Source organism: Podarcis pityusensis (assembly GCF_964106645.2).
Source record: "Podarcis pityusensis genome assembly, chromosome: 4".
In the NCBI taxonomy this organism is placed as follows: Eukaryota; Metazoa; Chordata; class Lepidosauria; order Squamata; family Lacertidae; genus Podarcis; species Podarcis pityusensis.
Genome location: NC_138027.1, coordinates 46,465,261 through 46,490,267, shown reverse-complemented (window position 1 = coordinate 46,490,267; position 25,007 = coordinate 46,465,261). Strand labels below are relative to the sequence as shown.

Below are 25,007 nucleotides of genomic sequence, written 5' to 3'. Positions count from 1 at the left end.
TCCTTCACATGAGCAGCAAAATAAGCCAGGAGTAAGTACTTAGCATTATGTGTGAACCCAGAAACCATTGATAACGGATTTCAAGCAAGCCAAGACACCAAGGCAACTTTAAACCATGTCTTCATACTCTGGCTTGTTTTGAAGACTTTAAATGTAATTTAGGAGTTCACACATAGCAGGAATCTATTATTAACCCTAGCTGGCTTTGGCACTCACATGAACTGTGGAGCAAAGCTTTGTGAAAAGACCTGCCCACAATTGTATGCCACTCATGCATACCCTGGCTTATTTAGCTAGGATTTTTCACTTACCATGACATGTGAATGTGGTCAGTGAGTCTGGAATCTTTTTCCATAGGAGCTCTCCATGGTCCTGACTCTTGCCACAATTGGCCTACAGACCACTATGTGCCACAGCCTGGAACAGGAGAATTGATAAGATCATGTATGTGAGGTGCTTTGAACACTAGATTTATACAATATAAATTCTACATATTGTGAGCATTATGCATACACTGAAAACCTTCCAAGTTATTCAACCAATGGCATGCAAAATGATAGCCCATGTCCATGACAAACTACTGACAGTGAATTTAGTTTGGGTGGTTGTGCATTGCCATAGCTACAAGGAGTGTATGAAATGAGCCCAGGTTCCTCTAGTTACACATGATTTGTTTTAGAATCAGTCTGTGAGAACATGTCAAATATGTGTTGACCATGACTTTGCTTGGCAGTTTTAAACACACTTAATAAAAGAGTATAATTTTAGGGCTATAAAGACATAAACTGTTGATATGTCATGTGCTGTTACAAATAGGCTGAAGTTCCAGAGGTTTTTTCAGCCATTTCCTTTCCAAAGAGTAAATCTGTTACTTTGCATTATGCTCACACAAGGCTTCTTTGTATGCAAGCACAGACTTTGTGGCTCTACCAGCTTTTGGAACATATGAAGATGAGAATTCCATTGGGTTGTCACTTGCTATTTAAATCCATGCAGAAGCAGATTGCTTTCCTCATACCATTCACTACAGATTTTAAGGGTCATTTCTAGTTGACTAAAGCTGGCAAAATTCACCTCAGCCACATGAGGTTTAATATTAAGTGTCATTCAAATATTTTAATATTAACTGTCATTCATGCCAAAGATTGTGCACCAGCAAGTCTGCAAAATGCAGTCCATATGCAAATGTGTTATCTTACACCTTTCTCATAATTTATTTAATTGATACTGATAAATAAAACCCAAGGGAAATGGAAACAGAACATAAGTTTATTCACACATTTAGTGAGCCTTTCAATGTTGATACTATTCTGGCATTTACATCGACAATATCTGTTTATCTCATATGATAAATGCATCTTGCTCCAGGAAGACAGGTGGGATTTCTAGATTCTGATATATAGGCTATAGAACACTTTTTGATAGGTGGATTGCTGCTCCCCAACTTCTGCTAGCCGAAGACTTCCACTTAGAAAAGTGACACGCCGTGAGTGGTACAGTGGGATAGAGATGGGATTAAGGAATCATGTTGTGATAGCCCAAGGAGGCTTGAGCTGGATGATATCTGAACATCTCTTCCAGGCCTGTGGTTCTTTATCCATACATCTATTAGAACCTGCTGAACTGGTCAAACTAGTTTCTTTGTGAGACTAATGGTTCTAACTTGGGCCCAGTTAAGCACCCTCATAAGCATCTTAAAGAGTTCAGTTGTCATAGATACAAATAGGTGGGGCTTTTTCCACTTCACCTGGCTACATGCTGCTTCACTTTAGGAAGAAGAACAATAGTCCAAGCAGGGCTGAGTGTGTGTGAGTTTTGGATAGTCTGGAAGCTAGAGACTCTTTCAGCTGTGCTAAATTCAAAGCCAGTGAGGTGTGTGAGAGAGGTGGCTAGGAATCTAATAGGGAGGGAGGCTCTGTTGCAGTGTTAATGCTGTGAGCCCAACCATCCTATTTTCAGGCTGTAAATATGTGTAAATTATGGTAAGCCATATATCTTAAAGACAAGACAGTCTCCATTCACCTTCATTCCAAGGAAACTGAACTCTGGGTAAGTGTTGGAATTCCTTGAAATCCCTGGAGTCTCACAGCTCAGAGTTTGGGGTATTCAAAACACAATTCTTAGCCTTGCAGGGAATCTGGTAGGCTGGACTTTTCTCTCTAATAAATGTTTCACAAATCTTACGAAGCACAAGATATCTTGCTTGAAATCTGTGCTGATGCCAGCACTACTTCTCCATTAGTGGCAGAGATGGCATTGCAGGTGGCATGGCAGCGGTACTGGTGGAGTGCCGGCAAAGGTGAGGAGCAGGGTGGGCAGCGGGAAAGCACATCCGTTTTCACCTCAAGTGGTGAAACAGGATGTGCTGCCCCTAATGATATTGTACTGGTACAATCAATACCCCTAACTCAAGATACAGTGTAGTTTATTGTCCTACAAGTTTGTACTGCTTATCCCTTTATAGCCTGTTCTTAGCAGTAGGTCCCAGTACCTATTGCTGATGGGGATAGGCTGAAATGCAGTTGGTCCATAAAACCTATCAATTACCTGTACTTAGCAACTAGCTTTCCTGGTTCCTGGTTCCTGTCCCACTAATAACTTGAATCATTTGAGAACTCAAGAAGTTAGGTGCTCTTTCACACAGTGCAACTGCAACATTTTTACTCTCATGATGAGGTGTTGCTATAACCTTAGATTGCTGGAAGCTCAGAGTGAATAACGAGTGAAGGACTGTACCATTAAGGTCCTTAGGAGGATTGATACTGGCTACTTTCACAGATGCTGTGCTAAGTAGACTGCTGCTGTAAAAACACTGCATCCAAGCATACTGCATTTCCAATCATAGTAACTTTAGTGGCACAGAGTTATGTTAGGTCTCCCAAGTACAATTTGCTAATAATCTCAGAGAACTTGCACAAAATTACTATGTCTGCTTACTCATCTGTAAAACAGGTATGCCTGTTGTAAAAATGCTTAGATCAATTGCTTTCAAGATACCTTGCAGTGCCTGGATAAATAGGCCCATAACACTCCTAAGCATTATTAATTCCTATTTATTTGTTAGAATTAACAACATGATAGATCTTTATTTTTCCCCATTAGCCATTTGCTTTGTGAAACAGAAAAGTCAATTTTATTATCAATCAGTAGCTAAAACGTTCAAAAGCCCTTAATTTCAAATCTTATGTATAACATTTCCAGGTTTCTCAAAGTCCCAGTGCATTCCACTGGCAAACAAAATACATGAGTATAACTAGAACAAGGTGGTGTGGATCCAGCAGATCCAAAGCTCTCCCAAGAGCTCCCCTTTCCCCCCCCCACCCCACTAACCTGCCCCACCCCTCTTCCCTTCCTACTCCTTACTGCTCTTGGAACAGCAGCAGAAAAACAGTGGTGGTGGCGGAGCTTTTGGGTGTCACAACACTTAGGCATCCTGAAATGGACCTCTTTTCTCACCTGGAGGGGGAAATCTACAGGCAAAGAGGGAAGTCTGCAACATTGAACATCCCCTCAGCTGTCCTCTCCGATAGCTTAGGATTGCTCCCTAAGTTTATTACTTTTTCTCCACAGATAAAATTATATTTATATGCCTACTAAACAAGAACCATAGAGAGGGAAGGTAGACAAAAAAAACAAACCAGAGGAGTAGCAGGTCCAGCATGATTCAGAGGCTGGTAGTGGACCCTATACTGAGGCATTGGCCTCAGAAGTTGCCTGATAGTACCATCTCCTGATAGCAGCCCTGATATGGAAGTATGAAAAATGAACTACTAATTGTAAGAAAGAAAAGCCTCATTTGCTACTTCCTTTTTGCTCTGAGAAACTACGCATCAGCTTCAAAAGATGATGAATACAACAATGCACACAGCTGGGCACTACATATCAACTTGAAAGAGCCTACCCTGTCCACAGGATTGAGCTCTAAAAAGACTAAAAAGGGAAAGAGAAGAAAAAGCAAATGCGAGGCAGGCATTAGAAGTCAAATGCTCGGAAAAAGAGGTAGTGTACATTTTCAAACAATGTTTAAACAGTTGCATGGAGGTGCAAATGTTTGGAGGCAGCAAGAGAAAGGTGATGCAGACAAAAAGTACAAGGTTTAGCCAAGAGCAAAATATCAACAGAACAATGACAATAAGAGGGCAATGGGGGGGGGGGGAGTAGAAAAACAGGATGTAGAAACTTAAGATAAAACAAAAGTATCCTTCAGAGCCATTCTAAACCATTTATAGCTCTTCCTGCTCATCAAAACGAAAATGCTGATTGATTAATCTACTGCTAAACCAATTAAAGTTTATAGCTATATACAAACATTTTTTCTATTATGAGAAGCACTTCTTTTCCATATAAATTTAAGTATCCTCCCATTATGCATACACACAATATATGTGTGGGCAAGTTGCACAAGGGGTCCCTGAAATGTGGATTGTTTTGGGTTTAGAAATTTTTATGATTTCACTGTGCCATATGCTTTAGTCTGTAGAAGATGGGAAGGTTCTTAAATTCCAGCAATGTGGATGTCCTGGTGTCTAACTGCTTCAAAGTCTATTGGAATAAAAACACTGGAAGTGACGACCACCTGGTGAGATATTCAAAGTAATAATGAAGTCTTTTTAGCTATGCTTAACTTGCTATCCCTGTAGTGTCGACCTGCTTTAGAAACAAGCTTTTGAAGTCCATTTTTCCTATTAAATAAATGAAGTAGTAGAAGGATAGAAATGATTGGACATGTGACAGGAAATGAGTTACTAAGGCTGAAATGGATATTTTTTGGTGTTTCTTTGTTTCACCGTATAAAAAGATGCACTGCTCAGTTTATGTGATTAAAGTTTGTACAGAGAGGGGGAAAGAAAGGAACTTGAAAGGCAAATCCACAAATAGAAATAAAGATGTTTAGTATTGATCCATATGGATACTGAGCAGTACAGTAGATTAGTTCTTGGTCTGATGATTAGTCCTTTAGAGGCATGCTGAAATGAATGATCAGCCAAGGTTGGAAGGCATGGAGAAGTTTGAATCTGATTTATTGTATCTTTGTCAGTCAATTTGCATAGAATAAAGTGGTTGAACTTGTAAAATTATGGATTGTGCCACTTCAGACTGCAAAGGCATACCCTCTTATCATTTCTCTGATGAAAATAGGGACACCCCATTCCATAGTGATAATTTTACTATTTATACCCCACACATCTTATTGTGTTGCCCCAGCCATTCTGGGCAGCTTCAAACATATATAAAAACATAATAAAACATTAAACATTTTTTTAAAAAAACTTCCCTATTCAAGATTGCCTTCAGATGGCTCGGGGGTCGAATAACTCCATACCCTTCAACATTTCTCCAGTGAAAATAGGGACATCCTAAGGAAAAGTGGGGACGCGGGTGGCGCTGTGGGTAAAACCTCAGCGCCTAGGACTTGCCGATCGTATGGTCGGCGGTTCGAATCCCTGCGGCGGGGTGCGCTCCCGTCGTTCGGTCCCAGCGCCTGCCAACCTAGCAGTTCAAAAGCACCCCCCAGTGCAAGTAGATAAATAGGGACCGCTTACCAGCGGGAAGGTAAACGGCGTTCCGTGTGCTGCGCTGGCTTGCCAGATGCAGCTTGTCACGCTGGCCACGTGACCCAGAAGTGTCTGCGGACAGCGCTGGCTCCCGGCCTATAGAGTGACATGAGCGCACAACCCTAGAGTCTGGCAAAACTGGCCCGTACGGGCAGGGGTACCTTTACCTTTTACCTTAAGGAAAAGTGGGACATGCTGGGATCAAATCAGAAACCATGATGGCTTCTCTAAATCAGGGACATCCCTGGAAAATAGGGACACTTGTAGGGTCTGCAAAGGAGACAATCTCATTTTTAATGATTCCCCGTATCAAAAACTTCATGTTGTAGACCAACACATCATAGACAGGCAATTAGTATAGTATTTAGTACAGTATATTATTCTCACAGACATGTATTATTTACTGCATGCAGGCAGTTTTTTGTGTGGGGAAGCACTAGAAAATATGATTCGCACATCAACCTGCAGTCAAAAATTCTATGACCTCAGGTTATCATTCTTTTCCAAGTAATGTGTAGAATAGCTCTCAGCTATACATGATTGTCATTAAAATATGATAATGTTCGGACTGTGGCTCCCAGAAATCCGTGTCTTTATGTGATTCTATATATGTTTTTATTATGCATGTGCAACTATATATAGAATCCCACTGTATATGGTTCAAACACTGCTGTGATCATTTTCTATTCAGCCTCTCTTATGCTGAAATAGATTTAGAAAGACATACAATTTGCACATGTTAACCCAGCAGCCCTGTAATAATCTTCCTTGAAGCAAATCAATTGCAGACTTAAACTGAATGTTAAGAAACATGTGGAAATGTTTATCAACCCACATACATTCCCTGATTTATTTATTTACTTATTTATTTCCAATACTTATAGACTGCTCTTCACCCTAGTCACAAAACAGTTTACATAACGACCAATAAACAATCCATCAATCCAAACAATGTGGTGTTTAAAACAAACAACAACATAACACACAAGTGGGATCTGCAACAAAATATTGCTGTGTCCTCACCTCCTAGCAGCAATACTCTTGCTCAGCCATGCCATCCTCCAAACCTCTTTAAGGTGGAAAAAAAAGCAGGACTTGAACTCACCTTCCTAGGTTTCCATTTTTCTTTTCCAACTGATGCTCAATATTCTGTGGCTACTGAGCATGCTCAATATTTACTGGGTTGTATTGAGACGGCGGTTGCTCCCTTAAGGTTTTTTGTAGTTCTGTTTCTCAATATCCCTGATTTGGCACCATTTCTGCTAGCACTCATCACTTGAGTTCACTATTAAAGGATGTGAATATATAACTGAAAGTGGGTAGGTCTGTATATAAGGCCTTCAACAGTTAGGACCCTTGCACATAATCCTAGAGGATTATGCTTTCAACAGGGATTAGTCCATTAATATAAATGTATCCTTTTAAAATATTGAATTCTGAATATGTTTTTAACATCCTTACATGATTTTTATCACCGTAGTTTTGCTTTTGTTGCAAATTGTTTCAGGACCATTGTAATGGGAAGCACATAATAAACCTATACCTAAATATTCAAAAATATAGTTTCTAATAATGTGCTCAGTTACTTTATGTTTGGACAATATTCTAATCTCATTTTTTAAAGTGGTGTTCTTTGTTTTTCCCCTCCCCCACAAAAGTATTTACAGTTGTTAACCTATGACTGACAATCTAGGATCATTACAGATGTATGGCAGAAAGCAGAAATATTAAATAGGCAGCTAATTATTAAGAGATAAAAGTGCATTGAGATTGATTAATGCAGTTTTCCTAAACAGTGTGGATCAAGCGCTTCCTCTTTTCCAAAGCCTCATTATAGCTCCATTAGTCGGACCTATTTCACTAGTTAATACCCCATTTCCTTAATTTTGTGCAGAGTACTTCAGTGTAAGGCACCTACATAGCATTGGTCAGGGTAAGGAACCTCCAGAATAAGTATCCTCTGGTCTCACTAAGTGAACCTAATAGTCTTTCATTCTTATATGAGTTCAGCACCTATACAGAGCTACAAAGGAGGCCAAACTGTTAGAGGCATCAAAGATACGCAGCCCTCCCACTGGCGGAGGAAGGAGGTGCAGGGAGTGCGGAGTGCCCCAGGTGTCATCCTTGAGGGGGGGTAACATCACTGCCCCGCCCCCCTGGGATGCTTGCCACTCGCCACGGCTGGCACCCCATATCGTTCTGTACATTTGAGTAGGATCAGAGTATATGTCAAGTTATTTCCTTCATTACACAAAAATACAAAATCAAAATAACTTCTGAAATGCACAGTTTAATTACATACCCTCCCCCCAAAAAACCCCACAACTTTTTTGTTACTATTTCTGCTGAACTAAATGATCTTGCTTCTATTTGCATCATTTATAGGGTTGCCATATTTCAAAAAGTAAAAACCAGGACACCCTGAAAGCTGTTAAGACAAACCCCAAAGTTGTTGTTTTTCTTAAAAAAAAATGCCAGAAAAGGCTGAGATTTTTCAATTGACTTGCCTAAGATCCAGGACAAAGTGCCACATTTTGGAAATTCCCCCCGTATGTCAATTCCACCTTTGAAATCCTGGCAATGCCCGGTAAAATCCAGACGTATAGTAACCCTAACCATTTACATTCTTTCTTCACTTCCTCTCCCCCAGTCTAGGTCACAGTTTTACAATTATCACCATAGCAACGTTGATGCTCTAATAGGGAAATACATCTTTGAAATGGCTGGCAATACAACATTAACTGTTAGAACATAACATTTTTCATGTTTCATGTTGGAAACATCTGGAATTCACAATCAGAAATGATATGTAAAAATGTCTGTGGCTTCTTAATAATCACCTAAGGCAATGCATGCATGCACACCTTTTATTATAATGCATTTAGGAATATTCCTTATTCACTAAGTATGCTGAGTAATAAAACTAGAATTTATTTCAACATTAAGTTCAATTTACAAGTTGGAGTTGCTGTTTTTTTTCATGTGATGCCCTCTTTGTAGAAAAGAATATTATAGCAGATCTGGGCCATATTCTTTTGCTCTCTTATTACCAACCTATTACCTAGTGCACTAATACTGCTATTTACAGGCTGATTATATCCTCTGGCAAGATACGAGACTGTGTCAACTTCCCTGCTGCAAACTAATCAGTTTTCAAAATTAGTTATTGATCCAAGTCCCATTGTGGAGGACAAATTTAGTGGGTGTTTCATTGAGTACCAGCACTCAGAGGTATATTTTGTGTGTGAGAGAGCTGTATATAAGTGGAAATAAATAATGCATTCAAACTCACATGCATATCCACTCATCTAGTAAGGGAGCTGAGGCAAGTAGGCTATGGAAAAAAACAAGCATTTGGGTATAATATGACCCATGTGACTCCAGCACAGTAGCAGTATGATTTTTTGGTACTGACATTGCATCAGGCTTATGTAACATAGCAGAATATGAGTGATGGTATTGTAGGATGCTACATTCCAAATTATTGCAATAGGATACACCTATGCATGAATGTTAGTTCAGTATTCCCCTTGTGAATCAGGATTGAACCCAGTGGTTCAAATGTGCAGAATTTGTGACCAAACCCCGGTAAGTGTAAGCCACAATAACTTCAGTTGCAACTAAACCCAAGCTATAGTGAACAAACAATGTACCAATGAATGAACCAAATGAAATGCACCAATATCTGACTCTCTGATTCTGTCTCTCTACATAGCTGGCAGGCATTTGGGAAAATACAGCTAATCATAGGACTGAATGACATAAACAGGTGATTAGAAATCTTTTGTAAGTGAAGTTTATGGATTTATATTGTAAGCAAAATAATATGCAGCTGACAAAATTATCTATTTAGACACCTTTTATCTAATTTCTTGAGCACAACTGACATTATTCACAAACAACAGCAAATGGTATGGTATGTATAATGAATCATGCTGCACATTTCTATGAATTAACGGAGTTAAAAGTGAAACAGTACAGTGCTCAGACCATTCCAATTACTTCAGAATGTCTGTTTTACCAAATTCCATTCAACAGTAGGCTAAGGATGATGGCTATGGCCAAAGTTGTTTCTATCCAATGTGATTAAAGAAGGATACAACATCCATGAGCTATCCCTCACGTTCCGCACCCCTGCCCTGTCCCAAGAGTGATGCTCTGATGAAGAGCAGGATTGCAATTATAATTTAGGAAAGAAATGCTGGCTACTTACATAAAGCATGTTCAGTTGTTCACAGTCTTTTATATACATTGTCTGACCTAATTACACAATTAAGCATTGCAATATTCTGGAAAGCTACTTTGCCCTAACCACAGCCCCCTGCATATGTCTTACATTTTACTAAGTTCACATATCATTACAATGCAATGCAATAACCTGTCAAATCCAAAGTTTGAATCCTTCCTGTACCGTAAACTCAAAAATTACTGTAAGGCACTCTTTCTCATATCCTTTGCTGAATCCGCTCTATGAGGAAATATTAACCCACTGAACAGGATTTTTTTTCAGAATTATAGTGGTAATTCGGATTACAAATGCTTCAGGTTAAAGTCTCCGCTAACCCAGAAATAGTACCTCGGGTTAAGAACTTCGCTTCAGGATGAGAACTGAAATCATGGTGCAGCGGCAGCAGGAGGCCCCATTAGCTAAAGTGGTACCTCGGGTTAAGAACAGTTTCAGGCTAAAAACGGGCCTCCAGAACGAATTAAATTCTTAACCAGAGGTACCCGTGTGTGTGTGTGTGTGTGTGTGTGTGTGTGTGTAGGACATATACAGCAAGAATAAAGAGCAATGCTTCACTCGTGATAATCTTGAGTTAAGCACTAAATGGCCTTCAAGGTCACTTCCAACTCAATGTGGTTGGTGCTAGTTACCAGCTGAATACTTGTAACAGGCAATATCCAATGCCCTTGTTCCATTTGCACCATGATTTTTTCTTACATGCAGCCCCAACCTTGCTGCTGCCATGCCCTTCCTCGTCCCAGAAGGCGGCAACAGAAATGGCCCTTGTAGTTCCACCTTGGCAGTGATTCAATTACAGTAAATTTTGAATGCAAAGCTAAAGAAATAGCACTAGACATGAAACTGATGGTTTCCCTACATGTGTTCTTGACTTCACACACAGAGTCTATGCCTCCACAGCTGTTCATGTGTAGAATTCAGTTCAGACCTCCTGCTGGGTTTTCCAAACTGTTGATGAAGCCAGTGGGCATAATCCTGCTGCCCCTTTAATGTGTTTGGTGAATACAAGTATAATAATAATAATAATAAATTTTATTTATATCCCGCCCTCCCCAGCCGAAGCCGGGCTCAGGGCAGCTAACAACAATAAAATAGTACAACATTCTAAAATCATTCCATTATAAAATTAATTCAAATCAAATTGATGGCAACCATTAGGCTAAAGTTCTGTGAAGATTGCCAAAGGAGGGAGTCAGGCTGTGCCCTGACCAAAGGCCTGGTGGAACAGCTCTGTCTTGCAGGCCCTGCGGAAAGATGTCAAGTCCCGCAGGGCCCTAATCTCTTGTGACAGAGCGTTCCACCAGATTGGAGCCACAGCCGAAAAAGCCCTGGCTCTAGTTGAGGCCAACCTACTGAAGGCGTACTGAAGGTGATAACAGATTCTTTCCCCTATCAATTTCATTTCCTATGAGCATCCCTCTGCACTGACTGTGGGTCTGGTGCAGGTTTAGAATAGACCCCCCCCCAAAAAAATTGCATGGGCATTATTCAATGTGTGCCATGGGACTCGCCATGCTCCATTGGCAACCTATGGTGATACAGAGAAAAGGAGCCCCAAATGTATAGCAAGGGATAGACTTGTGCCTGTTGCAGTCTATGTTTCTGTGAGTGCATACTGTTGAATGGAGTCCAGGGAAGACTGGCTTGTGTTAGTCGCAGGAATTGGCAAAGCCATCTAGTCAGAGTACACCAAATTGCAATGGGTCCACTAACAGGGAGAATAATAATTGCATATGTATAATAAAAATAAAGCACAGTCTAAGTGTGTGTTTTTTTAAGTTTTGAATTGAAGGATAATATCTGAATCCTGCACAACAAGCCAGCAACATCTGTGCAGTTGCATTATAAGCTAATCACTTGGATAGCTCCTATGAAGGCATTGAGAGGAGGCTAAGGAAGAGGAGGGGTAAGATCCTGCATGCTCCTCTACAGCTCAGATTTCAGTAAATTGCTGTTGATATATATATTTTAAAACTTGGCAGATATATACTTCACTAACTTCTCTGGATTCCCATGCTGACACTAATTATGGCTTTTACAAAAGACAAAGCACTTAATTTTACAGTAAGAGATATTAGCATAATGGGTCATCCAGCATTTCTGTCTGCCTATGATTCACTATCTTTTCTCAGAGCCTTTGAAGCAAATTGCCTCTTGAAAGTAAGTCTTGCGCCTTTCCCTATAAAATGCTAAGCATGATAATGTAATTATGTATGAAATATTAATCATTTTCAGTAAAGTGAAATGCATGTGTCATCTGCACAGGGACTTCAACAAGACTAGCCATTGAATCTCTTTTTTTTCAAAAATATTTTTCTCCAGATAGAGCAAAACTACTTAAATATATTGTGCTTCTAAACTGACCACAGCAATGAATTAATCTGAATTACTGTTTCTGATTCTTGCATGAGCAAACACATATGGTATAAGTCTGCCTCTGTCAACGATTCAAGATCTCTAGGAACCGGATAGGCAGAGTCAGTGGCACAGTTCCAGCTCCCACAAACAGATTACAGACTGCCTCTCCTGTACTGGCTCCTCAAACTAGCTCTGCTCTTTTTAATCAGGCCCTGTCTAACACACAGCCTCAGTGCAGGAAGTTAAAACTGTACCTGCCGGAGGCAGGCCCTTTACAGTGCTGCCCCAGGGCTGTGTCAGGATTTATTCTAAGGTAGAACATTTTCAAGCACAACCCTTTTTTTAACCGATTGATTATTTTTGGCTGTGTTCTATGGCAATGGATTGTTTTCACTGTGTCTTGTGACCCATCCTGAATAACTACATTTTAAAGGCTGAATATAAATGTTTAAAATAAGTAATAATGAACTTGGTGCTTTTTGACTGGCTTTTGGGATACAAGGCTAGGTATCAGGAATTGTGTCAGGTAGTTTTGGTGAGTTTGTGGTCACTATTTATTAATTTTTTTATTATCTCTTTTTATTGCTTGCTTTTATTGTTTTTGAAAACCACTTAACAAAAGGGAGCTTACTGGAAAAGCATACGTAATTTAATAAATAAATAAAAAACATGTAATGCATGCAGATCCTCTCTCCCATTGTTGTACAATGGCAAGGTCAAGCAAAGTCAAGATCAGACTAGACATCTAGCACACATAACACCCCACCAAAATACACAACTTTGGACCAGTAGCAGCTGGTGTGGTGGAGCAGTGTTTCAGAGCTAGTATCACTACAGCTTACCTGGACAATGTTGTGTTGAGATAGGGGGGCAATGTGGTCAAGGTTGCACAGACACCAGAGCTTGTCTTCACATGCAGGGGAAGTCTCTAACTCACTGAGGGTTTGAGATCCATTGGCTACCCTCACCAGGTTTATCCAGCCAGTCAAAGCTGTTCTCAGGGTGTGGCTGCTGTCACCTGCTGACAACTTCTAGGCTAGGCTAGCAGCCACAGGTGAGAACTGAGGGAGGGAGGGGACCAAAGGTGGACAAACTACCTCAGAAGGACTATGACATGTCCCCCACAAGAGGTACTACCCCTCCCCTAACACCCAATAGATCCCGATTTTTCCTATCCCCCTTGTTCCTGATGCAGATCTACTCTCATCCCTTCTTCCCTGGTGAAGAGGGGACGCCATTTTGTGGTTCATCTCAGGTGCAAAAATGACGGGCTGCCCCTGACTTTAGAGACTGACTTGGGGGATATTCTGAAGAGACACCTTACTCTGTTCATCAGTTCCTGAATATTTGAGGTTGGCTCTTCTTGCAGTGCCATCACTGAGTGAGGTCAAAAGATCAGAGGGCCTCTTCATAAAAAAAAAGCCTGGTTGCAGAACATCCCCCCTGCCCAAACTTGCCTTTTACACCAGATCTTTTAAATTCACTGTGTATGTGCCTGTGATGCATATGCTGTACATGCACCTATATGACTACACTAACTGGAATATATGGCAGATGGGTTGCATAGTGTGGGTTTTGATTGCATTGTATTTCTTGTATTTAATTGATACATTTTCTGTGACCCACCCCAAGAATACCTGTGATGTGGGAGAGGGTATAAATTACATAAGTAAACAAACTTAAGGCTGCTATATAAATACACTTGAAAACAGGATCATCTCTTTCCAGTAAAAGCAAGTCAAAGGATTTTTAGTTAATTGTGGCACTGACTGATTCTTATCTAGACAGTGCTTGACGCTGAACTAAATGAAACATTTGTGTATGGTATGCCTTGAATATACCAGCGTCTTCCTTTTAAAAAAAATCAATAATCTTTTTTTCATATAAAATTTATTTTTAAATAATAGAAACTAAGGTAAAACCATGGGTTTAAAAAAAATAAAATTGAATGAGCATAGTCCAAAAGCCAGACTATATTTTTGATCTCTTTCTGTCATATTTTAAGACGTCTTTGTGCTATCCTCTCTTATTTGATTTGCCCTCTGATTCCCACCCAACTGCTCTTTCTGTAGCTCAACAAGAAATGACCAGAGAATGAACAATAGTCTATAAAATGAATTATGTTCTTCCCACAGAGGCCTTTTTGTAAAGAAATGTACCTTGATGAGCATGTCCTGATTTCTGGTGTAATGCTTTGCCTTTCCATCTAAACCAAATGCATAAAGCGTGTACAGTACTTCATACTGTCTTAAATATATTAATCAAATAGATTTTTTTCCCTCTGAAAATATCATCACAATCTATCTCCATGCATAGTGATTAAGTCATTAAATGGTATTCCTAACACATTTAAAATGTAAATCTGCAAACAATCTTCTAAGCAATTTTTTAACACACTTCCATAGAAATGCTCATATTGAAATTCATTAAATCTGGACTATTCAGTTAGAAAGCTCTGGGACTTTTTTTTTTTACACAGTGTTTAGTGTATAAATTCAAAATAAAATGTTAAAGGCAGCATTGCTTTGCTGATGATCAAAATGTGCATCATATTATATAGAAGCAAGATGGAGAACTTGTGACCTTCAACATGTTGCTAGATTCCATCTCTTATCAGCCCCTCCCCAGAATGGCCAATGGTCAGGGATAATGGGAGTTGTAGTCCAGTAACATGTGATGAGCCATAAATTCTTCATCCCTGATATAGTATTTTTCATGTTTGGAAGTGTGATTTTCTGTAACCATAATATTGTTATGAGTTTGGGGGAAGGGAAATAGGCTCTATGTTGAGACCTTGGCTCAAGCATGGATTCAATTGCTGGAATAGCCAGGCCAGCCTAGTAATGGCTCACTAAGTATGGCTTGTTAAGAGAACAAAGGGAGTGGCTCTGTACCAGAGACAAATGGGTGGGCCTACCTCATTTGTTAGAAAGACAAAAGGACAGAGTGGGAACTTGCATAACATCATTTCAAAATACAGTACCTGTGTTATAGGCTAGTAAGCCTGACATTAACATTAACAGGGACTTTTACAGATAATCCAGTTAGATCATATTAGATGAAAGAACCCTACCAATAGGGTTGCCATATTTCAAAAAGTAAAAACGACCCCGTTTTTTGGACTGACTGATCCAGGACAAAGCACCGCCTTTTGGAAATTCCCCCCAGACATCAATTCCACCTTTGAAATCCTGGTAATGTCTGGGCAGCCCTACAATAGCATCATGTGCCCAAACATTCAAAAGGCACTACAATGGACAAAGTACTGGAACAGGATCAAGACCTTTGTGTCTTCCACACATATGGAGAGCCACTGAAAAGTATATTCACATAGAGGTAGGATTTTATCATATGGAAGAAACAAAGACCATATTTTGTCATATTCCTCTTTTGCATCTTTTACTCAGATTAACATGATATTTATTTGAAATATTCAAGTACTTTAGAAGTGGGGGCCTTTGAGCAAATTCACATTCAAAGTTGCCCTGGAACGTTCAATGAATTCTAAGTGTTTTAGAACTGATTACACAATTTGACTGGAATCAGTGTAGGGATCCATGTCCAGTTCACCATGGGAAATGTAACTGTTTCTAATTTCAATATGCACTGAAAGTTGTTTGAAGTCACTACACAGTCAGGGCCAATTTAGAGTTGCATGAATTGGTTCTAAAAACCTTTCATTAAATAAGTGTGTGTAAATATCAATTTTATTCTTAACCTTCATGCTGTCTCATAAGAAGCTAATACTACTGTTGCCCTGGTTCATTTGACTCTTTCCCCAGTAAAAGGCAACTTAACTCAATATAGGCATGCACAGGGATTCAGCAAGGGACAAGGAGCAGGAGAAACTCAACTTCTTTGCAGGTGGATAAGGAAAAATAATTATTTGCAGATGACTTGGTTTTGACCCTGCAGGAGCCAGAGTCTAGTACGAAAAGAGTATTACAACTGATTTATGACTTTGCTCGGGTGGCGGGATTCAAATTAAACAAACAGAAAACTAAGGTGTTGGGAAAAAACTTGACAGATACAGAGTCAGAACGGTTTCAGAAAGAGACAGAACTAAATGTGGTTAAAAAAGTAAAGTACCTAGGGGTAAACATAACAGCAAAAAATCTAAGTCTATTTAAGGATAACTATGAAAAGTGTTGGGCAGAAATTAAGAGAGATTTAGACAGTTGGACAAAATTGAAACTTTCTTTGTTAGGCCGAATTGCTGCTATCAAGATGAATGTATTGCCAAAGATGTTGTTTTTGTTTCAAACACTTCAGGTTCTGGATAAGACGGAGTGTTTTCAGAAGTGGCAGAGAGATATTTCTAAGTTTGTCTGGCAGGGCAAAAAGCCCAGAATTAAGTTTAAGATATTAACTGGTGCAAAAGAAAGAGGGGGCTTTGCCCTGCCAGATTTAAAGTTGTACTATGAGGCCGCAGCTTTTTGCTGGCTAAAAGACTGGCTACTTCTTGAAGACACTGACGTGTTGGATTTGGAAGGGTTTAACAATACTTTTGGATGGCATGCATACTTATGGTACGACAAGGTTAAAATCAATAAGGCCTTTAAGAACCATATTGTCAGAAAATCACTGTTTAATGTCTGGACAAAATATAAAGACTTGTTGGAAAATAAAACTCCAAGGTGGCTTTCACCTTTGGAAGCTAAGGCCCGAAAAAGACCCAATATGGAGGCCAAATGGCCAAAATATTGGGAAATACTAGAAAAAGATGGAGACAACTGGAAATTGCAGAGTTTGGAGAAAATGAAGGATAAAGTGCGAGACTGGTTACATTACGCTCAGATTAAAGAAGTTTTTAAAAATGATAAGAAACTAGGGTTCCAGGTGGAGAAATCGAAACTAGAAACAGAACTGTTAGAACCAAAGACTAAGGTACTTTCAAGGATGTATAACTTGCTGTTAAAATGGAATACACAAGATGAAATGGTTAAATCGGCTATGATAAGGTGGGCGCAGGACATTGGGTATAATATCAAGTTTGAGGACTGGGAAAGGTTGTGGAGTACTGGGTTGAAATTTACTGCATGCAATGCTTTGAAAGAAAATGTAATGAAAATGATATATAGATGGTATATGACCCCAGTCAAACTTGCAAAAATATACCACCTGTCTGATAATAAGTGTTGGAAATGTAAAGAGAGTGAAGGAACATTCTTCCACCTCTGGTGGACCTGCCCTAAAGTGAAGGCGTTCTGGGAAATGATTTATAATGAACTGAAAAAGGTATTTAAGTATACCTTCACAAAGAAACCAGAGGCCTTTCTTTTGGGTATTGTCGGCCAAGGGGTGGTAAAGAAGGATTGGACATTTTTTATGTACGCAACAACAGCAGCAAGGATACTTCTTGCAAAGCACTGGAAAGCTCAAGATCTACCCACACTGGAAGAATGGCAGATGCAACTGATAGACTATATGGAACTGGCTGAGATGACCGGCAGAATCCGTGACCTGGGAGAGGAGAGGTTGGAGGAGGACTGGAAGAAATTCAAGATTTATCTGCAAAAATACTGTAATTTGAGTGAATGTTAAGCAGGATGCTAGATCATAAATAATTGAGCACCACTGAATTAGATGATTTAAGATGATAAGTGAGATTGAGAAAATACAAATTTTTTCGAGAATTACAAGATTATAAATAAATAGATGGGACATAAGAATGCAAACAAGATGATAAATTGCTGGCAAAAAGTTATAACGATGAAAGTGGGGGCGGGAGATGTGAGGGAGTCCAAAGAAGATGTGAAACTATGTTAAGACATATGCTATATTGTTTATTATATCTATTCTGTATGTTAAACCCTAATAAACATTTATTTAAAAAAAGGAAAAATAATTATTATTTCTGTTCACACAGACTCAGGTATACTCGTGCTCCTGTGAAAGCTCTCTGAATTATTTGTTACCCAATTTTGTATAATAAAACTAGTAGAATGTAAATTTTATTTGCAGGGGAAGTGTTTGGGAGTGGGAGACAGCTTCTTACTCCTTCCACTTCAGGAAGAGAAACTCTCAGAAGATAGTGAGGAAACTGCAACTGCCAAGCAATGTCTTCAGATCTTCCAAGTGTCCCTATTTTCCAGGGATGTCCCTGATTTAGAGAGGCTATCCCAGTTTCTGATTTGATCCTGGAATGTCCCACTTTTCCTTAGGATGTCCCTATCCTCATTGGAGAAATGTTGGAGGGTATGGAGTTATCCAACCCCTGAGCCATCTGAAGGCAATCCTGTATAGGGAAGTTTTTTAATGTTAAATGTTTAATTATGTTTTTATATCTGTTGGAAGCTGCCCAGAGTAGCTGGGGCAACCCAGTAAGATGTGTGAGGTGTAAATAGTAAAATTATTATGGAACGTGACATCCCTATTTTCACTGGAGAAATATTGGAGGGTATGTGTCTTCGTTCCTTTGTCCTTTAGCATAGCTGCGGAGGGGATAGGTTGATGCTGTGCTAGAATGCACATTGAGCATGTCATTTCACAATATTGACTCAGGACTCAGTATAGTCAGAAGGATTCAACATTTGGGAATCATTCTGCATTATGTGATATCAGGCTCCTTTGCTGCCACTAAATCTTTTGGAAAAGTTGGGATATTTCTAATCAATATTGGCTTCTATCATACTTAAGCCCATCAGCTGGACCTTTCTGGCTTTGCTTATCACCACCTGGTGTTTATTGACCAATTTACACCCTGTTTAAAAATATCATTGGAACTCAAAGCAGGCATCAGATAATCAAACACTTTTCAGAAGTCTGGTGTTGTTGGGCAGCTGGCCTGTTCTCCATTTTGGTTCTGTTCTGTTGGAATTTTGCCTCTGTCAAGGAAATTTTAGAGCAGTCAGATAGCTGGACAATAACTTTAGTGCCTCTCATAAAAAGCAGAAACCTTCTAAGTCCTGGTGATCAAACCATTGCATGACACTATACACAAATCCTTGATTTATTATATATGCATGTATCTTTATTGGATTCTTGTTTCTTGGTATCTTAAATTCTGCATGACTGCATTTGGGGAACTTCATCTGCCCACCACCTGGAAACCTGTGATCTTGTTTTCTGGCATCCCCAAATCCCTGGACGTTCTTGATCCATCTTGTTTGTGCATCTGGACATTGTTGGACTGAATCCTGAGCCTGAATGGATTTATAAACCATTGTGGATGAGAGGAATAATATCTATTACAGCCAATTGGCTCTTGGCCTCAGGATTTAGTCCCACCAGCGTCATCATGATAGTATATTAGCCAATTAGACCCACAGTTTTAAATATTCTTGTATTACATAAAATCTGTAACACAGTAAAAAAATAAAATAAAATTTGTAGAAAATCAATTGATCTTATTTTATAACAACCTAAGACCCCGCAGGATCAGGCCAAAGTCTCATCTAGTCCAGCATTCTATTCTCACAGTGGCCAACCAGATCTCTAAAGGAAGCAAGGTTTGAGTATAAAACTGCCCATTCTCCCCCCCACCCCAGGTTCTGTTGGGGCAACCACGACTTAGCCCTGCTAAGTGGGGGCGGGGGGAATCTCCCCAAAGCTCTGTCATACTCTTTCCTGTTTGATACATCATGACATAATCCATTTGAATAGAGAGGCTCTTCCAGGAATGGTATCTGTCAATCTCCCATTCTTTGGCCACTCTCAGTTCAAAAGTATTGCTATGGCCAGGAGGCCCCACCCATCTGCCTTTAGGTTTGAGATATGTATAGAGATTTGCATTCCTCTTTTTATTTAGGCTTAAAAATACTCTGTGTGTCGCATTTAAGTTTTGAACTGCAAGCATAAGAGTGTGTGTGTTAGGTTACAGAGAAGTATGGAATTTTTTGTCATTCTTGGTTTTCTTTAGGTTTAAAAATGTTTGTGTGTTTGGTTGGCTATTGTGAAAACAGATGCTGGACTAGCTAGGCCTTTGGCCTCATTCAGCAGGCTCTTCCATTGTAGTGATTCTAAGGATTCTAAGGACACTTTTTCTCATATTTTACTGTGATATATTTTATATTGTGATCTATTTTATATTGCTGTTGTGAGGATAAAAAGAATATAACATACTGGGATGTTTCAGATTAGGGTTGCTACCCATCCTTAGAAAAATGGGATTGCCTTTTTTTTAAGTGTCCCCCGACCTGTTTGAACTTCAAATGGAACACCTTTTTCCTGAATTTGAGCTCCTCCTCTTCCTCAAAACTGTGTGGACAGAGGGTGGGTCCAGTGGGAAGAGAGTGAGAGCCTGAGCAGGGGTTTGTGAGTAAAAGTTATCACAGGACACAGGCAGAGGTTAGGGTAGCTTGGAGGAGGAGTTTGAGAGAGAGAGATTTTGCATGGGCAGAGGGTGGGTTGTGGAGTGAGATGGGGGGGGGGGTTTGCAATGCACAGGCCTGTTATGGTGGAGTCTCAAATTTTGTGGGGGTAGAGGCAGTGGGTGGGTCAGAGAACGGGGTGTGTGTGTGGTTTCCAAGGTTCTGATCCATCCATCTGGTGGAAATTGGGGGGATTGGGAAAGAGGGTATTTTTCACAGGCAGAGGCTGGTGGGTTGGAGAGAGGAGATTCTGGTTCCCTTTCTGTCTGGTGGAGCGCATGGGGGAAAGAGAGCTTTTGCATGGACAGAGGCGGGTGGGGGACAGAGAGCAAGAGAGGATGTTTGCAGCACAGGCCAGCTCCAGTGCCGTTGGAGAGAGATTTCTTTTTGCTCTTGCACCTTTCTCCCAAGGAGCTCAATGTGGCATTCACAAATCTCCTTTTCCCCATGTTATCCTCACAACAACCATGTAAGGCAGGTAAGGCTAACAGATATATTAAGGAATATACATAAAACCTTTTTAATCAATAAATATCAACAGTCGAAACATTCATATAGTTATATAATTTATCCATTTCTTCTTTCAATAGACAGGAACAAACTGCTTTTTAGTCATATTGAATTTCTTGTGGATTGCAGTATTTAGTGTTGTTCTAGTTAGAATGACCTGGAAGAGCAGGGTTCAAATCTCCATGCAGCAGTGAAATGGGTGACCTTGTGTCAATCACAGTCTCTCAGCCTGACCTACCTCACAGGGTTGTTGTGAGTATAAAATGGGAAGCGGGAGAGCCAATTATGCCAGCTTGAGCTCCTCACAGGAAAGGTTAGGTGTAAATGAGGAATAGTTACAGATAATCCTTCCAGTCAATAAGCGTACCATGATAAAGATCTAAAGCCACTAACAAGGACACCATCCTCTTATCCACTGCCCAATAGTTGTCAGTCATCAAGGCAACTTGAAGCTAAACTGAAATAGATCTAGATAATCCTTATGAAGAGAAGAAGGAAGGAAGCAAACAGATGGCAGTGAACAGGAGTATCTCAAGAGATGAGAGGGTGGGAAAGACAGATAAGAAAAAACATCTGATTCTATATTGTCACTTTACTGTACACATTTCTGACATTTAGCAGGAACATCATTTTAAAACATGTATTTTAATGAGAATTGGTTCAGGCACATTTTAGTACAGGATCTGTTTTTGCTTCAGAGGTGTTGAAGGTACTAAAACAATTGAGGCCTTTGGCATGCCATTTTTCACCTGGCAAATTCCTAGTTTGCATGGTGTGAAATCTGGCTCTGTCATGCAAGAATATATAAGACTACAGCCTAATGGAGAGAAGGCCTGTGCCTTTAGTAATATGTCTTTATGATCTCTGTAGAGCTGTACACTCCATGACACATAGACATCTGTGGCTGAAAGTGGCAGTCAGTTGGGAAGAAGGGAAGCATGAGGATGGAAATGGTTTGCTCACATAGAACTTTGATTTGGACAATTGCCTGATTGACATGTTATGGTTATCATATGGTGCAGTCAGCAACGTGACACCCATGATGAAATTAGGATTGAAAAAAGGATTCTATTGTAACTCATAGAACAAGTTGGAAGCTGCTCCCCATTACATATCAGACAGATGCCACCTCTGTGGTCTTTTTTGACACCTGTTGAGGACATACAACATATAGAGCCGTTGTTCTTTTGCATTGCACATAGATGTGGCACCTGTATTACTGGTTCTGTAGCTGCTCTTAATAGTTCCAGGAGTGTGTACTGCATGCACTGAGCATCTCCATATAATGTGAAACTATGATATGATTAATGTGATTAATTCCACATGGTACGATGGAGGGAGGTAAATCATCGTGCAGAGGGCATTTCAAGTAACCTAGGATTCTACCAAGTAGACCAAATCTTCCATTTCAGATTATTGAAGCCGATTTTATTATGTGAAACTGCAAGTACTTTTAGGTTATGGATTTCATTGAAATGTCATTGTAAGAAAACAACAACTCTGGCTTACATTTGAGGACAACAGGTCAATGCTGTGAGGTACTGTTAACAGTTGCTCTGTGTATACAGCTTTGTAGCTGGATTTGACAGTGCTTCCCCTCAGAAGGGGAGAACTAAATTACCATGGAAAATAACACACTTTGATTCTGCTACAGGGGTTATGCTTGACTTGAACACAGTTTAAATTAAGTGGCAAATACTGTAGGAAAGCTTGCAGTGTATCTGCCAACTTTGGGCATGTCAGTTCCAGATAAACTGACATCCATGGCTTTGCTATTTCAAGATACGTTGTGGGATTTCATACCTTCAGTTCAGGAAAACAAACTTAATTGAAATGAACTTGGTGGAATGCTTTTAGGAATATATGATGGAAATAATGCTTCTTTACCACTTGGCCATAGACTTGGTATTGAAAGGGCATTCACTGAAGCTTTTTTTAAAACAAAATCAGTACTTTGACAGATATAATAGCATCATTTACATTAAATGCACCATAGAACTTGCACCAGAGGGGCAGGTGTGTTTGTTGCAGGAAAAATAACAAAGTTTTGTAGCACCTTAAAAACAAGGGGTGCCCAAGGGGGGTGAATATTAACATGTTTTGGGCACAAGACAACTCAATAATATTAAAGGAAAATATAGAATATCTTAACTCAAGATATAGATGTAGCAAGCTATTCACAGGATTTGATATCCCACTTTATCACTATCCTAAGGAATCTCAAAGCGGCTAACAATCTCCTTTTCCCTTCCTCCCCCACAACAAACACTCTGTGAGGTGAGTGAGGCTGAGAGACTTCAGAGAAGTGTGACTAGCCCAAGGTCACCCAGCAGCTGCATATGGAAGAGTGGGGATGCGAACCTGGTTCACCAGATTACGAGTCCACCGCTCTTAACTGCTAAACCACACCACATGTTCATGCAAACTATAATAGATAATAATTGTATACAGGATGATAATGCTAAGTCACTGGTGATTCAATGGGAGGCCAGTAAAAGTCATTTCAAATATGAGGTTATTCACCAGTATAAACTTTAAAGCAAAAGTCCTTTGTACATGAGATGAAGGACTGCAATTCAGTGGTAAATCGTGTCCTCCCTAAAAGAGGGCACATGTTGTGGTGAGACCTGGAGACTGACCTCCCGTGTTGTGGGTGGGTTGGATTGGTCAACCACAACACCCGATTGGTTGGTCCCTTGATGTTGGGTTCAATCTGACCAATGGGGCGCAGTACAAACAGATCGAGGGACCCATGCACGTGACCCAGAGCTTCCTCTTTCGGCTCGTGCATTCGGAACACCCACCCACCTCTCCCTATTTTAGGGCATTGTGCGATTGACTTTGCTATGCCGTCATGTGTCATCTGTCATTGGAACAGGGGCACAGCTGTTGCCATTTGGGTTTCGCCTGCCGCATAGCAAATCGTCACAACTTGTAAGGTTGTGGATAGGCACTGGTTCAGGTGATAGGGATGGGGGAGCGGTCTCGCCATCCCTATGTGAAGGGTATTCCGTTAAAGGAATCCAGGGACTCAACTGGTTTGGTCAACCCCTGTGAGGGGATTGTGCCCATACCTGAGTCCAGGGGGGCATGTGGGTGGTGAACAGAGTCTGTTCCCGGCTTTTCACCTTCCCAGGTGTTCACCCTTGGCTGACCTATGCTGGTGCCCTGGGTCAGCGCTGCCTGCAAGGATGCAGGGAGCTAGTCGAACCAGAGTCTATGCAACCACTCACCTTCTGTAATCAATAAAGTTGTGGCCTAAATTCTGCCAAAAGCCAAAACTAAAATTTGAGTAATGTATGAATTTATTTAGTGGGGAGGTCTCTGGGTCTCAACACGCAAAATAATTGCCTTGCCAGGAAGCACTTCCAGGTTTGATCCTTGACATATGCAGATAGCGCTGGAAAAGACCCTTCTCTATAATCTTGGAGTGCCACTGTCAGTGGGTAAATGTAAGGCAGCTTCCTATTCTTCTGTGATAATTTCTACAATTACCGTATTTTTCGCCCTATAGGACGCACTTTTTCCCCTCCAAAAATGAAGGGGAAATGTGTGTGCGTCCTATGGGGCGAATGCAGGCTTTCGCTGAAGCCTGGAGAGCGAGAGGGGTCGGTGCTCACCAACCCCTCTCGCTCTGCAGGCTTCGCGGACGTCTCCGCAAGCAGCAGGAGCGCTCCCGCTGCTTGCGGAGAGTTGCCTGCACGCTGAAGCCTGCCCACGCTGAGCTCAGCACGTCCAGGCTTCATGGACCTCTCCGCAAGCAGCGGGAGCGCTCCCGCTGCTTGCGGAGAGTTGCCTGCACGCTGAAGCCTGCCCGCGCTGAGCTCAGCGCGTCCAGGCTTCGCGGACCTCTCCGCAAGCAGCGGGAGCGCTCCCGCTGCTTGTGGAGAGTTGCCTGCACGCTGAAGCCTGCCCGCGCTGAGCTCAGCGCATCCAGGCTTCGCGGACCTCTCCGCAAGCAGCGGGAGCGCTCCCGCTGCTTGCGGAGAGTTGCCTGCACGCTGAAGCCTGCACGCGCTGAGCTCAGGG

General features: G+C 40.7%; 1 protein-coding gene and 1 long non-coding RNA gene across 18 annotated transcripts in view; one reads left to right on the top strand and one right to left on the bottom strand.

Annotated features, from left to right (window-relative positions):
* ROBO2 (roundabout guidance receptor 2) overlaps positions 1-25,007 on the top strand; it is an 835,262-nt gene that overhangs the window by 345,266 nt on the left and 464,989 nt on the right. The window lies entirely within an intron of this gene.
* The window catches only part of LOC308476427, a 50,872-nt gene that overhangs the window by 8,376 nt on the left and 17,489 nt on the right, over positions 1-25,007 (bottom strand). Inside the window, exon 3 of the long non-coding RNA XR_013985889.1 lies at positions 312-417. This is a non-coding gene — a long non-coding RNA (uncharacterized lncRNA). The remainder of the gene's footprint in view (positions 1-311; positions 418-25,007) is intronic.